Raw genomic sequence first — 14,486 nt, forward strand, 5'->3', positions numbered from 1 at the left:
AAAGTTCATGAAATTAAGCAGTTTGACAGCAACTGGACAATCTTAATGGAGAGTCAGGAAAGCACTTTTGCTGATCGCAGTTTCTGTCAAACTAGAACGGCCATAGATTTTGCTTTGTAGTATTTTAGGCCCAAATGGAATAATAAATGAGTTATAATAAATCGCTTTTTTCACATGCTATAGGTTTAAAATACTGATGTTTACATCAAATTCTTCCATTTACAATGGGATCAGCACTACGATTAATCTTATATTACTATTAAACCTAGGCCTTACACATAAAACAATGACAAACCACGCTGGCACTGTGCGAACGGCTGTGTTATTGTGCTAACCTTGCATCTACTCTTTGCTCGTCTGCCCTGACTGTAACTCATATGGAAGGCCTGTGAAAGATGCTGGACTGCAAGGGCACCTGGGAGGTTCATCTGCATAAATCTGCTTATCTCCTTCTAGAGAAAGCTGAGCCCTGTCTGATAAGCAGCTGGTGTTTGTTTGTTTTAGGCAGGCTTTGGTGTGATAACCTGCCTTGGCAGCGTTGCGGTCAGCCCTGCTGACAAGGTGTGTGCCAGCTGTCTTCCTGTAAGTACCACTCTCTCTCTCCTTCTTTTTTAAACCTCCTCCTTGTACCATTAACTTATAAAAGAAAGCCAATAAGACAATTCAAAGGAAGAACCTAAGCAAGAAACAGAGCAAGACCCGACAGGAAAGTAACCAGACATGACAGCATGATGGAAATTCATTCAGGGCCATGCTGTATCTACAGGAAGAATGTGACTGCAGAACACTGAAGTAGTTGCTGTTTTAAATGAAACATCTCACAATCCTTATTTCAGAATCATGATGATGCTATGTGATACAGATGAAGGAATGTTAGCTAGATTCTCCACCCTTGTTTCTTTTCCATCAAGACTTAACTCTCAGAGATCATGCTCGAAATTCTTACCCCATTCTTGTTTTGAACAACAAATGGATAAAATGCCTGACCTCCTGCTGACTGGAAATGCCTTATGGCTTCAATTCAGTGAAGTAAAGAGTGTTAGAAAGAGAGGAAGTTTGAGGCTCTGCACTCACCTTTACAAACTGCCTCCAGAGCAGAGAGCTTTTCTTTTCCCTAGAAGATTCAAGGCAGAAGGGCTGGGGCTCTAGATCTGTTACGAGATCTTACCTAACCTCCTCTGAACCTTTTGGAGGATAGTGCACTTAATCTGTGCTTAACATGCATTCAGTCAGAAAAATGACTGTCTAAAAACAGCAACTTCTCCCTCCCTGTATCTATTCCCATGTGTCTCTTAGTCACATCTGTTCCTCTTCTAACTCAAACACAGTTAGTTTGCTAACCTTGCAGACCCAGCACAGCTATCAGGGTAGAGGGGAGAGAAAAAGGCAACAAGATTAATTCCCTTTTCTTATATACATCAATCTACTATGTCGTAGTGGGTCACTTCTGCATTGGCTCCTGTGACAGAGCCTGGAAAAGCCAGGACGAGTTTTCATTTGAATGGCAGTGACAGATTCAGTGACTCTTCACCTATCTTTTACACTCCTATTGCAGAGTCACGCTTGCTGATGACAAGGCCAAGGCAGAAAGACTCCAACTCAACTTCCAAATCCAAGGTGGAATATATAGAGCTGATACCTGAGGCAGTGTGGAGTGAAAGACACCTTTTCAATCACATGAACACAAACTGGGAATTTGCATGGGGCTCATTTCATGTGTCTAATTTACCAGTTACTGCCTCCTATTTCAACTAGCCCTGAGAGTTAGAAGAGAAAAGAAAGAGTTCAGTGATCCTGCAGATTCTGCATTTCAGATTTCCATCACAGTCAGCATCCTTAAGTCCTTGGTTTGATGGTAGTCTGGAAACCTGGATATAGATGATGAAGCACCCAGACACCAGGGTGACAGAGATGACTACAGTGGGAGGTAAATGGACAAATGAAACTTCAACGAGAGTAAACCATGAGCAGCACTAACACTTAAGCTACAGCAACATGCAGAACCTCTTCTTAAAGCTGGACAATTTATACCTGCTGGAACTAGATCTGAAGCTGATTCCTCATACTTTCTTCTTTCAGATCCATGAACAGTGAATGGTCTATTTGGTGGCTGTATTTCCAGTGGGTTTCCTGTCCTTGGACTTTTATTTCACAAACAGCTGGTAGTTTATTAGGGAAACAGAACAAACCTATGGAAATCTTTCCTTTTGCTTTTGCCGTCCTCTGGATTAGCAGTTTTCTCTTCTGGCATAGAAAAGACCAAAGACAATTTTCTACTAGTTTCTCCCCACACATCTTTCCTTCTCCTCTCCCTCATCCTCCTTCCTTTTCCTCCTCCACACTCTCCTCCTGCATGCCTCCTCTCTCTCATGTTTTGGGCCCTGTTCTGCAGTGTTAGTACCAACACAACTGGGTCCTTTTCTCTAAGAGTAGTTCCTTTCCTGCCCTTCCCTATCCCTTAGCTTAGTCACTTTTTACAATTTCTTCTCTCTTGACCTCACTTCCTATTTCTGTTGTTCCTATTTCTATTGTTGTTCAATTTCTGTTTTAAAATCGATTTCTTTCACGTATGTTTCTAGGGTATCCTGAATTGAGTTTGATCCTGGGCTCTTTGTGGTAACAGCCTTGATTTTCACAAGCTTATAAAGCCTCATTTGCATTAAAAGCACTGTATAAATAATAACAACAATGACATTTTTCAGTAGCATCTGAGTCATTTGCTGTAACTACTAATTTATGTCAAAGAATTGTCTCTCTTTTCTTCATACACAAATTGTCCACAAAAAGGTAACAAAGTTCTCAGTTAGTCAACATGATTTAGTCACTTCTTTCCTGACTCACTGCTAAAATAATTCTTGTGAGTAAACTCTACGTGGCTTGCCTGCGCCGTCACAATTAAAATCAAATAAACAAAGCTTAAAATTTGTGCTGGAATGTGTGTCATGAAAACATGTAACTACCAAACAGAGTGCCGTTCCTGTCAGGTAGCTGACTGCCATTTGGATGTCAACCAAATGTGTTGATGAGGTACCTGATATAGCTGATTAGAGCAACCTGTGCCCATGGGGTAGGAGGGGATCAAAAACGTGGCAACTGGAGGTCTGACAAGTCATTTCTCACAGACTTGTCTCTTAGTGAGAGAAGATAATGCACTGGCTAGCTGCACAGAGCCAAGGTGTTTTTCCTTGCTTGGTGCAAATCCATCAAAGTCAATGGACGATATTGATTTCAGTTGCAGACTGCTGTGAAGTAGATGTAAACAGAGAGGGAATCAGCCCCACATAATTTAAAAATGGAGAAATAAACAGGCCGCTTCTTATTTCCATACAGACTCTGAGTAAGTAGCCCTCTGCGTCTGGTGGCTTCCCTCAGGCTCTGACATGAGAAACCTTTGGGGAAAGACCCTCAGTTCATACTTCGGCAGCTTGGCTCTGTGCCTAGACACTGGTTCTATGCCAAGTTCCTCTGCCAAGGCACCTTTCATGGACTCAGGTTCAAAATAGTCATGATTATAAACACCAAGTAGTTCTGAGAGTCCTTTCAAAAGCACCTCCCAAATGAGTTGGGTTTTATGTAAAGCCTATTTGAATCTTTGAGAACTTCATGGACCAGGCGTGTCCTTTGGCTGAGCTGTCTGAGCTCCAATGACTGGTGTACAAGGTCCTTTTCACTCCCTTCTTTCTGGGCCTTGTGGACAAGACCACCTAAATCAGGCCTCTCTCTGCATTTTTCAGGCTGCATTTAAATCTTGCTAATTCTGCATGAGAGGTCTAATATCCATTCCTGTGTGTCCACAGAGCAAAAATATAAATCTAAGCTTTCTAGCTCACATTTTCATTAAGTCAGCATCCTCTCCTTTGGCCTTGGTGGATAAAACATGAAATACAAAGGATGCTATTCCTTTTACTATGCTACCCCTCTCTTTGCATCCTTTGTCAGCCTCCAACAAGCCAATATAAGGCACTTGGCTTTACAGTTTCTCTTCAGATTGTTTTTCATGTCTTGTACCTCACCAAGAAGCTGGCAGCTTGCTTCCAGGAGGCCCCTGGTGCCTGACTACATATTACATTATGAAACTTATTATATTATATAACCATCTGTGATAACTCCTACATAAAGACCTTAAAAACATCTCCATTACATTTCTGGAGGTCTTTGCACCTTCTTGCACTTCACTTCATTTCTTGGGAGCAGCTGTAATATACCAGTGCAGTGCCCAAATGGGAAGGTCACATTACTGCCTAGTTGCCCTGAAAGACCTCAGGCTAAAGCATTATACTCTGCTGAAAGGACCTTGGTTTTGCATTTAGCTGGACATCTCTGGCTAAAAAAAAAAAAAAAAAAAAAAAAAAAGGAAGGAAAATCTAGGAACTTTGAACCATGTCAGGAGCTGATATTCGGTGTAATCAGGGTCAAGAAAATGAAAGAGCAGAAGAATAGCCTCCACAATCCACATTTCTGAATCTTTGAAAATACCTTGCAGGCACCACTTCCAAACATACCTCTGGCAATTAGGTGATCATCAACTCCTCTGGGCTCTGCTATTGCAACGGCACATGGAAAGGAAACGCTGACCCAAAGGGCTGCCTTTCACTAATCAGCTAACTCCAGCCAGCCTCTATTTGAAGGAGAGCCACTATTCTGCTAACCAGCCCACGAGCTACACAGAGTGATCTGATTAGCCGCACAGAAAGACTGGATTAGCACCTGCTGAGTTGCAGTAACTCGAGCTGCTGCATCCCTGCAGCAGTACTAGCTCCTGTATCAGCCACGCTGCACCAGTGAGGGCCCCTGTGACAACCCACAACTGTGATCTTTATGTACAGCATGCATGGATCTAAAGGTGAACATAAAGAGAGTAGGTGTATGTGCATATGTAAAGAGGAGGTGAGAGAAAGGTGAAGCAGAAGTCACCACTGTAGTCACTGCCAGACCACACTGAAAACCAACACTTCGGTTTGTAAGCATGTGGTGTAAGCTAGTGTGACATACTTGCAAAGTTTAAACCCAAACCAAAGCAACCTTTCATTTTCTTCATTAAAAAAAATCTGAAAAATAATGATAATGTTAAAATATGCTTGGCATTCCCCTACACTTGCACAAAAGCTACTGTCACAGCTTAAATTACCTGACACTCCTATAAAAACAAAATATGACTTCAAGCTCTTCTCATCCATTTCAGTACCATAAATCTGAGTACAAAATGGCTAGTAATCATTTTATAAAGAAAGAAATATAAGTGTCCCAGGGTTACTGGGTGCTGGGCAGAGTCTCAGCTGGGCTCAGCGTAACTGCCTGCAGAGTGCTGCAGAAGCACGGCTGTTGTGGGAGGATCCCAAAACAAAGGAGCTACAGCAAGAGAGAGGCTCCTCCGGGTCATCCCCAGCAAATTTTTGCCAGTGACTGTAGTAAAGAAAGGAAGCCTCCAGCCTTCATATACATCAAGTCTCGCACAGCAGCAGGCTCTTTCCTGTAAGACAGCGGCTGCCTCTTCCACCAGTCAGCATGCATCTTACTGATATTATTCCAGGGAGAGCTCCCAGTCTCCATGGGGCCCTTCCTTGACCCTAGAGGGATAAATCCCTCTGATCCCACATTGACCTGATTCACTTCACCTATACTAAGTTACCAATGGTTAAAACATTCTTTAGTAGGGAGACATGGAAGACTAAAAGGGAAATCTCCTAATGCCTGCAAGGCTATCTGCAGTGGCCTGGAGCACTGGGTAACCCCCAGCAGGGTTCAGGGCTGGCACACAGCTGTAAGAGAGTTTCTAGCTGTTTCTAACTGTGTCCTGGCCCAAGTGCTGCAGCTGTACGAGCTGTAGAGCGAGCCCCCTCTCAGACCGCATCAGGCATGGCCCTCCGCCTCTCCTCAGCCTGCTTGTGCCCCAGGCATATGCCAAGATCCCACTATTTGCTCCCTCTTTGCCTCCCTAGAAATAACTCCCAGCCTCAGGCTAATCTTATACAACCCATCCTTGAGACATCCTTGGCCTTGCCTTGCCCTCTCTCTGCAGGGATCACTGTGCCTTGCCCCATGGTCTATCTGCCTGCTCCCATGTGCCAAGCAGTAAGCCTACATCTCTGTCACTGCCGCATGCTACAGCCTCACTTCCATGGTCACTAACCCTCCTGCACCCTTGCTCCCATCACCTTTGCAAAGCCCTGGCACCGTGCTCTGCTTGCTCTGCTACTTGTAGCTTTGCCCCGTGGCCACTTCTGCTCCTGTAAGATCCTGCTCCGTCACAGCCACTAAACCCAGGCTGACTCCCCAGGGGACCACAAAGCACTTATGATGGGACTGAAACCTTATTAACGTTCCAGACAAAAGACAGAAAAATAAACCAAAAAGATTCCCACTGATTTTTGCACCCCCTCAAATAAGCTTTCTGGCTGCCACCAGGCTGCAAAGCCTAACCATCCTTTCCAGATTCAGTATTCTATCTCCTTCAACATCCAGCATCAGCTTTGCATCCCAAGGGGACCCTTGGGCTCTGCCTTCAGTATATAGGATTATCTGTACACCTGGGACTCCTCTCAGTAGGAAGACTAAGCCAGCAGGAGAGATGTAGAGAAGGGAACAGAGTGGGCTGCAGAGGTCTTTGCATTGGATACATGTCCAAGAGCAGAACTGCAACATATCATAAAAGAGATCCGTAAAAGCACCACCCTCACTGACTCACCGTTACACTCCAGCAGCTCTTGGAAATAGGGATTGGGATTCTTGGCAGGGGAGGAGGAAAAGGGAATAGGAGAGGGGAAGGGAGTCTTTCTGGTGAACGTGTTTTCTTTCCACCAGCCAGCCCCTAGGTCCCCTGCTGCCAAAGCACTCAGGATAAAACATTAATTCAATATCCCACATTTAATTACACATTATTTGGAAGTGAATTTATTTAACGGAGGAAAATAGTCTTCAGAGAGCATCTGCCTCCCTCAGACTCATGTGTCTGCTGGGAGGGGGCTCAGAGAGGAGATAGGAGGAATAATGGTTTGTTTTACATCAGCAGCTATTGTTGCTCAGTTCAGCCCTTCAAAAGGGGAGATTTTAAAGAGATACGGCTGTGTTTTGCAGGAACTTACTGGCTGATTTGATTTTCCAGCCAGTTTTCACTTGATTGGAAAGTGCTGCTGCAGAAATATCACTTGTCTTTTTTATATTTATTATTTTATTTTTCTGAGGAAAAGGAGGGACTATTAGTAGAAGAATGGAGAAGCACTGACTGCCCCTCAGGAGACCACACAGTAGTCAGATTTCTGGCTTAAGGCTTTAACAACACAGTAATCAGACACTTAATGGCATCCTATTGCTAAGATGGATAATCACAATAAGGCTGGAAGCAACCAGGTCTCGGCAGCAGCCTCAGTTTTATGATAGTCTCCCATTAGGAACGCAGAGTCTTACCTTCTGCCACTGAGGTTTCAGAGGCCCTTTGCTATCTTGCTCCCCAAGACTGCAGGTTCATCACCATGGCTCTGTCTGTGCTCACCAGGCCAGCTGCTCTAGCTGGGTGAGAAGCCTGGCAGCACCTATATTTAAGCTGCATCAAGACTCGCAATTCCCCAGTCCAAACTCCACTGAGGAGATCATCCCTCTTCACCTGCAGAAAAACAGGGTCTGACTCCAGTACCTGGCACAGGCATACACTCGTCAGCTGCATGTGAATCATGCTGAACTGCTTCAAGGCCAAAAATGAGCTTCTTGATCCTTTGCAGAGGGGAGTTTCTCAGCCTGAGATTTCTCCTTTGCTGTCATCTGTGTTTTGGAGCTCTTGCAATGTCCCAGCAGGAGGATGTCGCTCATGGCTCAGTTAACTCCCTGCAAGGCTACAGTCATGCCACAACACGAGCCTTTCTCCCAGCCCTCACCCCAGCACATGATCTTCCTCCCACTCCTTAATTTGGGAGCAGCACCAAAAAGCTCCCTCATCTCCACGACAACCTTACTTAGACAGCAATCTGCAAGCAGAGTGACAGAGACAGGGAAACCTGCCATCCTGGGAACTCAACCACTGCTAGCCCTCCATGCACCACCAAGAGGCAACGAGATGGTTGTGCCCTGGCTAGTATTTACCAAGAGTGGGCTACGTCTCTCTGAGCTTTGGATGTCCCAAGGTTCATCTACTGCCTTTTTCAGCCTCATTAACTGGTTTCTGCTGGTGCAGTACTGACAGTGCCATCCCCATCCTAAACAGTCAATCTTGGCATCGAGGCACCTCTCAGAGCTATGCAGCAGTGCACATGCAGACCCACACACATACTGCAGCGCTACGTTCAGGTCACATTGTTAAACTTTTCTTTACAGTTCTGAAAGTAAAGGGCTTTTTAATATTACTGTTTCATTGGTGTTCAGTTTCTGCCTTAACCCACAGTTTTGGGCTTCTAGCCACAGATTTACACTGCTTCCACCTAGTCTGACTCCACTATCATTACCTTTCTGATGATTGCTGATCTTAATGGGCCATCGCTATCAATGCTAGAAAGTCCCTATATAACAGTTTTACAGGCACACTGAATACATTCTGGGGACCATGTGTGCATTAGAAGAAGGACAGCGTTAAAGAGGTATGGTTTAGATTCAAGGACAGATTCACAATTGTGGTCCAGGATGAAAAGCCCACTCTGAACAGGGTAAGAACTGGCCCAAAAGTTGGGTGTAAATTGAAAAAAAAAAAAAAAAGAAAGAAAGAAAGAAATTAAAAAAGAGATATTTTTAGAAAAAACACAATTTCTTACAGATGTGGAAGTGCCAAGAGATTTTAAGAAAAATCCGTTGTCACAGAATTTCTGGACCAACTCAAAAGCAGGAAATTTGGTGAAAGGGCTTGATCTTCTGATTTTTCCACCTAGAGTTCCAAGCAGTTTGGAAATATTTCTGATTGTTGCCAGGCTCACCATAATCTCTACAGAAAAGGATAGGTTTAGACAGAATGTAGCATCTTCTGTTTGTTTTCTCTTTTTGTTCCTGGGAACTTCTGGGTACATATATCCTCTTCATGCTCCATGCTCAGTCATTCTCTCACCAGCAACTTCCTTCAATGGTCTTTAAATGAATGGCCAATCCAGCCAAACTCATGGAACAAGAAAATTCCAGAAGTGAAGCCATACGGAGTGAAAACATGAGGTGCTGAAAGACAGATCTCAGGCTCATGTTATGATTTCATTAGAAAACCTCTCTCCACTCTGCGCAATTTCCATCTCTCCCTTTCCTTTCTCTTCCTCCCTGCCTCCTCTGATTCCCCTTCTCGTAGGACCGACACAGGAGGTGCACTCACATCTAGGGGTTGATGAGGTGTTCTCTCAGACTCATGTTTTCCTAACACCCCAAATGGACCTTACTCTGTCTTTGTTTCCGCCTGAGGTTTCCTTGGCATTCTCCCTGTGTCTGCCGTCCACACAACTCCATCCCTTTTTCATCTTGCCAACTTCTCCTGCTGAAGGAAACCCCTGAAGGAGGAGTAATGTGAGATATCTCTGCCTGTTGGACTCTAAAGTTACTGTGGTTTTGGCTATTTCGTTAATTGTTATTAGGCTGCAAATTACATAGAGATGAATAAAGAGAGGGAACTGTACAAAGGAATTAGCTAATCTGATGGGACTAGCAGCTGGTCTTCATTTAGCTGTCCAGGTCTGCAAGTAGTTTGAGGCTTCCTGTACTCCCTTCACCTATGCTTGAGTCAGGCACAGGCTGAGGATGCAATGAATTTTGGGCTTTCATGATGCTTCACACTCAGAGAAGTCAGCCTTTCTTCTCAGATGAGGAACTCCTTCCTTGCTGCTGACAAATGAGCAGGGTAACAGTAGAGCACCCCAAGCAAGAGAAAGGAGCCAGTCCAGGTCCATCCTGCAGTGAGGACATCTGAAAGGCAATGACTCTGCCATGTGTGGACTCCTTGGCTGCTCTAAGTAGAGATTTGACTTATTTAACAGACACTGGCTGAGTGAAGGCACAGTCTTGCCAGCCCCACCTTCTTCCCCTTGGCAGAAAGTGAGCTTTTTGATTAGTGACAAGTGAACCAGAAAAAGTCCTCTTTGGAAAAGGCTTTGGAAATCTCTGTGTCATTAGGAATTCAGGACTATTTAAGGAATCACATACTATTATTAGGACTCTGCCTTTCCTTCCTTTATACTATTTCTTTATTGTGTCCACCCATGTCCTGCCTTTATCATGATCAAAAATGAGACTCCATCTCAGTTTTTTGTCTCTCACACTCCTAACATGGGGAGAACATAGGGTAATAAAACAGCATACATTTGCCTATCTCTCTTTCATCCTTAGTGATGCCTCATGCCATTTTGAGTCAGATAGCTGGAGTGAATTTTTACCCCACAAAAACACCACAAACTTCGCTGCATTCAGAAAGGAAAAAAAAAAAAAAAAAAAAAGTCCTACAGCTTTCTCCTGTGACAAAACATCAGTGTTTACATCAAGCAATATCCAGTTAATTCTTCTTAAGGGCCCTAGCAAGAATCTAGAAGACATTCTGCAGTGCCAGGAACCTCAGAAGACATGATTACTTGCAGGTGGTGAGAAGGTGCATGTTCAGCTTTAACTGAACTGTGTGAAGACTGGATGGTTGCTATGTTGGTATTCAAGACACATGGGAAAGGTAACCTACTAGGATCTTCAGCTATGAAAACAAGATTATGTATCTACTTTTATATATATAATTTCACAGCTTAAATTTTAAGCTTATACTAAAGTTTTAAAGTAAGAACATCCTACTAATGGAAAGCAGCAAAATGAGTGAGATTGCTAAGAAAGAAGGAAAAGGGAAATAACACTTTGCAGTTAGCTGAGGAAGTAGAGGCATCAAAAAGATCTCCACTGCACCTCCCTAAAGCTGGCAACACCAACTTGTAGATGAATATATGTGGGTGATACTACAGAGCAAGGAGTGGGGCATAATAGTGGGAAGATCTCTGCAATATCATTAGCTGCCTCTCCTCATTAGCTTAGGACAGATCTCATTTGTTTGGAAAATGGTTTGAACGAGAGTATATATGTTGCTTTCCTGAAATGTTGGAATTGGAGGGACAGCACCAGATCTTGGGACAGTAACGCAGAAAAATCAGAGGCCAGTTTCCACTAATCTAATCTATCAGGCTGCCTGCAGATCCTGTTCCATTACTGCAATTTGAGCTTAGATAGTGACCTCAAATTCAGCTTGTATTATAGAGGTCACTTTGATGTCTTTTCCTTATCAATCAGTTTCAATCAAGTCCCTTAACCTTTTCCCAGGGCAGGGATTTCTGAAACTGGTAATGGCCATATCTACCCAGATCAATACTTGAGCACAAATGAGAATCCAAAATTCAAAACTCAGGACATCCAAGTTGCAATTCTCCTGCAAATAAAGCTGATGCCAAGTGATCTGAGGTATTCTGGCTGGAAGTTGGGTATGTAGAGAAAGCAGAGAAAATTAAAAAAAAAAAAAAAAAAAAAAAAAAAAAAGAAAAAAAAAAGTAATTACCAAATGTTCAAAATCACATCTTCATTTCTTGAAAGAGTTTGATGAAGGAAAAGATTCCTGTGCTGCCCAAATTGCTCTTTCTTCGTATATAGCACTTTCTCTCCATTGCCTAAATCACAGTCTTCTCAGATCAGGTCTTCTTCATGTGTTGAAATATTCCCAGTGCTGCAGAGGGGCCTAAGAGGTCCTCACTATCTTTGCTTCTCTCACACTTTCTGCTTGTCTTCGCTTGTCCAGGACTCTTCTCTCAAACAAATCCCCAAATCAGGTGGGTCAGCAGGTACCCTTAGGATCTTGGGCCATAGTGTTGATGAAAATCACTGAGTTCCACGTGTAAGAGCAGGGTTGAGTCTGGTTCTTGCTTTCACTACTACCCATGCAAGTCGTCAGTAGAGATTATGAAAAACACCTGATTAAGACTGACCTGCAGGGACATACGACATTTAACCTCTTTCCAGTTGGAAACACTTCTAGAAATAGCTTCTTTTTGTCTTATGCTCTTATGTCAGACTTCTATACAAGCTCTTATTTAAATCCTACACCAAAGCTCTTACTCTCAATCATTAATCTCTGATGCTGATCCTTGTCAAATACTTGCTGAAAATCAGCAGAATACAATATCCACTAAATTTCCATTATATATTGTGTATATTTAACTCCAAGGAACCTCATCAGATTAGTTGAGTATGACCTCCCAATACTTGAAGCCACATATGTTTGGCCTTCACAAAGCTTCGCTTTTCCAGGTTTTCTCCCACAAAATCCCTTAAAGTTGAAGATGATTTCCAAGAATTCCCCACAGCAGATATTAAACTTGCTGGGCTGTCTCCTGCCCCGTCATGTCCACCACCTTCCAATCCTCATCAGTCTGGCCCATATTAGACTGGAACTTAAAAATGCCAGTGAAGACCTAAGTGAGGTGTGTGTGTGCTCACAGGTATGTACATTATGGGATGTGCTATTTGTAGAGGATGCTCACCTTGTCCAGTGCCCTTGAGCAGGTGACCACTGAAGATATCTTTCTCTTCATCCTCTGTAAAGTTGGATGCAATTTTGGCAGGTGAAATACATCTAATAATACTTCTTTTATCACTGATACAAGTTGGCTTATATTCTCTGTAGCCAGTCTAAGTTCTCCATATATCAGTCTTAAGATAAGCACTTTCTCCTCTGCACCAGCTTGCTATTCTCCTTATCACTCCACATCCTTCCTTGCTATGAGGCCAGTCTCACTGGTGCTCACAGATACTTACGTGCGAAAAGACTTTGTTTTCTGAAATACCCCTGAGCATCTTCTACGGCTGCTTCTTTCCATCCCTTTATTTTCTCCTTTTTCTCCTCCTCTTTCTTCTTCCTCACCTCTGCTTTCACTGTGATATTTCATCAGTGCCCTGTTATGGTCTCTCTCTCTCTTGCTTATGTGGCCTGGTTTGTCCATCCTTTCATCCTTTCTTTTTCTTTTTTTTTTTTTTCATTTTCCTGAATGTTTAGGGCAGCCTTTCTAACTGTATCTTAAAGACCTGCTTCCCTCTCTGCACTGCTGATTCCCCAGGAAGCATTAAGCCTCAGTCAGCTTTCTTTAATTCATTTTGCATTCCCCTAAAGTCTGCTCGCTGAAAGCAGTTCGGCAGCGGTTTCATATAGCTGCCCTTTCTGCAGACCCTCCTCAGCACTTCAGCTCTGCGGGGAATATAATCACTGTATCCTAGATGCTCTTCAATTTCAAGTGTATTTATTATAGCTGCTCAGTTTCCTTTAATTTGTCATTTCTCCTCCTCCCCCCACAAATGCCTTCTTTCATTGCAGTATAAGTGCACTGAAGGAAGCTTTTACCTTTGACCCTTGCTGCCCACTCCAGCTCAGTCCCTGCATGGACGTCACAGTCAGTGGCTCGTGAAATGTTTATTGTTGTTACTTTTATGGCTTAATGAATGTGCTAGGCACTCGCATACAAGTACAAACCTTGCAAGCAACCAGCTCAGAGTGCACCGGGGAGCTGCAGTGCTCTCTGATAAGTGACCTCTTGGAACAAATCGAGGGAAAGAAGACAACGCTCTGACATACAAATTGCATGTATCATTAGCACCAAGATGAAAATAAAGACTGAGAAACTCTTCCAGGACAATCTGGGAGGAGCAAAACTTAGTAACAGGGAGAGTGCCCATGTCTGCCAGAATCTTGTAAAACAGTGTCCTCCCGGGAAGGGTTGTATACTATGCTTTTATTGGGGTGATGCATGTCCCTTTGGCAATGCAGTTTAGAGAAAAACCACAGACATCCCTACTGAGCTGGAGCTGAAACAGCCAGCAAAGCCCCAGTTGATATGAAAGACATGCACATGCTTTCCTGCATGTTAAGCTGTGTGAGCTTACGCAAACAGAGGTTTAATTGGTGTATTAATGTATTAAAGCACTGATACAAACAGGGGCTGTTTTCATAAGCTAGAAAATCCTTGAGTACCTTGTAATTATCTGGGCTTGTTAAACCACTTAATAAGCAGTAGATAGCATGTGTCTGATATCCCTGTGCCTTGGCTAGGTAGGAAACATAGTTAAGAAGCTCTTAAATACGACATATGTTAAGTTCTCATGTGGACCCCTAAGAAATATCACTTCATTCACTGCCATAGAGAGCTGCTGCTTAGGGTGGGCACAGGTGAGCCCAGTGCCAGGGTCAGAGGTTTCTCAGGTTACAGTCCTCCTGCTTCCCTCCAGCCACTGGCTCCCTGCCTGGCCATAGGCTCTCGTGCTTCTCCAGCAATGTTATTGCTGTATTGGCCTGAGGGAGCCATCACACTGTGCCTCAGCTTCCCTTCCCAAAAATGGCCACCAAATCCTACCCTTGGCTATAGCAAATCTTACTGACCATTGATTGCAAAAATTCTGTAACAGGGTATAGAAGACAGCAGGACAAAAACACAGTATTGACAGCATCTCTCAGCAGATCTCAAAGCTTTACAGGTTGCCTATAGATTTAAAGGAGTCTTTTCTCCCTTGTAATCCTGTGTTCTCCG

The 14,486-nt window shown here is 43.5% G+C and overlaps 1 protein-coding gene and 1 long non-coding RNA gene across 5 annotated transcripts in view; one reads left to right on the plus strand and one right to left on the minus strand.

Annotated features, from left to right (window-relative positions):
* LOC134144537 (uncharacterized) overlaps nt 1-327 on the plus strand; it is a 75,870-nt gene extending 75,543 nt beyond the window's left edge. The window contains exon 3 of the long non-coding RNA XR_009959413.1: nt 270-327. This is a non-coding gene — a long non-coding RNA (uncharacterized LOC134144537). The remainder of the gene's footprint in view (nt 1-269) is intronic.
* The window catches only part of NTRK3 (neurotrophic receptor tyrosine kinase 3), a 232,473-nt gene that overhangs the window by 47,472 nt on the left and 170,515 nt on the right, over nt 1-14,486 (minus strand). The gene's annotated exons all lie outside the window — the stretch shown is intronic.

Source organism: Rhea pennata, chromosome 10, assembly GCF_028389875.1.
Source record: "Rhea pennata isolate bPtePen1 chromosome 10, bPtePen1.pri, whole genome shotgun sequence".
NCBI lineage: Eukaryota > Metazoa > Chordata > Aves > Rheiformes > Rheidae > Rhea > Rhea pennata.